Here is a 3,991-nt window from a genome sequence, read left to right on the forward strand (position 1 = left end):
ATGGACAGAGGACCCTGGTGGGCTACACTCCATAGGTCACAAACAGTAGGACACGACTGAAGCGACTTAGCAAGCATGTGTGCAGTTTTTGTATGGTGTGAAGAAATAAAGTGTGGGCTTAGTGTCCATGCTGTGGATGGGGAAAAAAAAAAGTAAAAGCAAAGAGAAAAAAAAAATGTACCCTCTTAAACAGAATGTAGTGACCCCAGGAATTTGCTCCATCATCTGCACTCTCAGAATTAAAGGCTGGGTTTAGTTTGCTGCACATGTATAGATGAAGCAGAGTTTCGTCTGTTTCACAGTTTTAATCTGAAGTTAGTTGCCATTAACTCCATGGAAAGTGGATTGGAATATTTGAGGTGTGGTTTTGCTCTACATGAGTTGTATTTGCTCAAGCTAGTCAGATCACTTATAATTATAATGGGAACTTATCATTTTTTAGTTATATGGAGACAGATGACAATATATGTCTAACGTGAAGATTGCTTGTGTAGATGTCTCTGTGTTTGTATGCAAATAAATCCAATATTTGCTTATTGAAGTCTTAGGCCTTACAAGATCAGAATGTAACTGCTTTGGAGAAGTCTTTGAAGAGACAATTAAGTGAAAACGATGCCTTTATGGCAGATCTTATCTAATATAATTGTTGACCATGTAAGAAGAGATTATGGAGAAGGGAATGGCAGCCCACTCCAGTATTCTTGCCTGGAGAATTTCATGGGCAGAGGAGCTTGTTGGGCTACAGTACATGTTGTCACGAAGTACTGGACACAACTCAGAGACTAAGCAATCAAGAAGAGATTAGGGCACTGAAATTCAGAGAAAAAAGATAGCTTGAAGACAGAGGGTAAAGGCTGCCATCTACAAATGAAGAAGAGAGGCATCAGAAAAAAAATCAACCCTGCTGTTACATTGATTTCAGATGTCTAGACTCCAGAATAGTGAGAAGATAAATTTCTTTTTAAAAAAATATTTATTGCAGTATAGTTGATTTACAATGTTCTGTTAGTTTCAGCTATACAGCAAAATGAATCTATTATACTTATACATATATCCACACTTTTTTTACATTATTTTCCCATATAGGCCATTACAGAGTATTGAGTAGAGTTCCCTGTGCTATACAGTGGGTCCTTATTAATTATATATTCTATGTAGTAGGATATATATGTCAATCCCAATCTCTCCCTACTCTCCAGTAACCGTAAGTTTGTTTTCTACATCTCTAGCTCTGTTTTGTAGATAAGTTCATTTGGGCCCTTTTTGTACATTCACTTTTAAGCAATGTCATATTTATGAATAATAAACGCAGGAGAGAGTGTGGAAAACAGGAACCCTGCTACACTGTTTGCGGGAATGTAAGCTGGTGAACCTACTATAGAGTGCAGTATGCAGGCCCCTTAAAAAATAAAAGCAGAGCTACCATATGATTCAGTAATGCCCTTACGAGCATATATGTGGAGAAAACCATAATTTGAAATGATACATGCACCTCATTGTTCATTGCAGCAATATTTACAGTAGCCAGGATGTGGAAGAAACCTCAATACCCACCAACAGAGGAATGAATAAAGAAGATGTAAATGTATACAGTGGTATATTACTCAGCCATAAAAAAGAATGGGATAATGCTATTTGTAGTAACATAGAGAGACTTAGAGATTGTCATACTGAGTCATGTAAGTCAGACAAAGCAATTTCTATTTTTTCAGCAACCAGTCTATGGTACTTTGTTATATCAACTCTAACAAACTAATCCAAGCAGTATCAATATGTGTGTGTGTTCATATGTGTACATAAATATGTGTGTATTAATCTGTAGATACATATATGTATATGTATATATATAAAGCCTCCATATAGTGGTGGTGGGTTAGTCTCTAAGTCCTGTCTGACTCTTGTGACCCCATGGACTGTAGCCTGCCAAACTCCTCTGTCCATAGGATTTGCCAGGCAAGAATACTAGAGTGGATTGCCATTTTGTTCCCCAGGGGAACTTCCCAACCCAGGAATTGAACCTGGGTCTCCTGCATTACAGGCAGATTCTCAGGCAGATTCTGACTGAGCTATGGGGGAAGCTGATAACAAAATATATATTATATACCCATGTGATGTGGAGATAGATGCATATAGATGTCACGGTTTCCTGCATGTGCAAAAACTGCATATGTGGTGGGTTGACTATAATCTTTATTTTAAATATCTAAGAATAATACATATGCACTAATAAACTAAAAGAAAATATTTTATTTTTCAACTTTTTTACTTGAAAACAGTAAACATCAGCCTTAATTTATTCCAGTTTAATATTTAGTGTGAAAAATACACTTTGTCAATAAACCAATTTCCCCCAACACTTTCTTCATTGCCTCTTTGACATCTTTGTTCCTCAAACTATAGATGATGGTATTTAGCATGGGAATTATGATGGTGTAAAACATGGACGTGATCATGTCATGATCCAAGGCATAGCTGGAACTGGGTCTTACCTACATGAAGAAAACTGTACCGTGAAAAATGGACACTCCTGTTAGGTGAGAGCCACATGTTGAAAAGACTTCTTCCTTCAGCAGATTGCATCCTCAGAATGGCCTACAGGATGAAACTATAGGAGATCAGAACAATCAATATGGTGGATATCTCAATAGAGCCTACAAAATAGAAAACTAGAAGCTGGTTCATGTGCTTATCAGAGCAAGAAATAGTGAGGAGGGGAGGGATGTCACAGAAGAAATGTCTGATTTCATTGGATGCACAGAAGGATAGGGTAAAAGTAGCCACTGTGTGTAAAGTAGCATGCAAGATACCAACAAGGTTGCAGGAAATTATAAGTGGCACATAGACTCTGGGTGACATTTTAACTAAATACAGGAGAGGGTTATAGATGGCTACAGAGCAATCATAGGCCATTGTGGCCAAGATGGAATGTTCTGTGGTCCCACAAGTAAGAAAGAGAAACATCTGTGTGGCACATCCAAGAAAGGAAATGGTTTTGTTCTCTGTTAGGAAATCAATCAACGTTTTGGAGGTGATAACCGAAGAATAGCAGGCATCCAAGAATGATAATGCTGTCAGAAAATAGTACATGGGGTTGTGGAGCCAGGAATCCATAATGACTGAGAAAACCAACCCCAAATTCCCTGTCATTGTAAAAAGATAGATTGCTAGAAATAGTAAAAATAGAAAGATTTGCACCTCAGAATCATCTGTAAAGCCCATCAGTATAAACATGGTAACCTCAGTCCGATTTTTTATCTGAATCCTGTATAAATCTAAATCTGATGGTGACCCTGACATCTCAGCTTTTATTTTTAAGTTCTAAAAGCAATATATCGCAAAAATAGAGCCCACCAATTACATCCTCAATGTCTGTTTCTTAGAAATCCTTTTCAGTGAGGGAACAGTCCAGTGATTAAAAGTTGAGTCCAAGTGGATGCATTAGTCTATAAAAATAAATTAATGCTATTGATTAAATTTTCAGGTTAAAAATAGTGCCGGTTTACATGATTTAACTTCCAGTTTATTTTCTGTTAAATTCATGACCTCTCACTTTCATATTATGTTAGCTTAAAATTCACAAAGACAAATGAATATAGGAGTTTTTAATCCCAAAATTATTATAGTAGAAAATGTACATGTGAGTGCTAATCCTAGATTTTCTACAGCATGCATGAAGCTTACAATTGGTAAAATGGAAGCAAATACATTTACATTAGAAGATAGTATTGAATTTAAATGTTAAAAACAGATGTGAAAAATACTTAACTTTAACATCTCACCAGATTACTAGGAAATACATTATTATTATTGTGATATCGCCCAGTCATGTCCACTTCTTTGCAACCCCATGGACTGCAGCCTGCCAGGCTCCTCTGTCCATGGAATTCTCCAGGCAAGAATCCTGGAGTATGGAGCCAGTCCCTTCAGGGGATCTTCCTGACCCAGTGATTAAACCTGGGTCTCCTGCATTTCAGGCACATTCTTTATCATC

The 3,991-nt window shown here is 37.1% G+C and overlaps 1 pseudogene; it reads right to left on the reverse strand.

Annotated features, from left to right (window-relative positions):
- Positions 1–2,310: 2,310 nt before the first annotated feature.
- On the reverse strand, positions 2,311–3,297 carry LOC133048431 (olfactory receptor 5T1-like; annotated as a pseudogene).
- Between the last annotated feature and the right edge of the window lie 694 nt (positions 3,298–3,991).

Source organism: Dama dama, chromosome 29, assembly GCF_033118175.1.
Source record: "Dama dama isolate Ldn47 chromosome 29, ASM3311817v1, whole genome shotgun sequence".
Taxonomy (NCBI): Eukaryota; Metazoa; Chordata; class Mammalia; order Artiodactyla; family Cervidae; genus Dama; species Dama dama.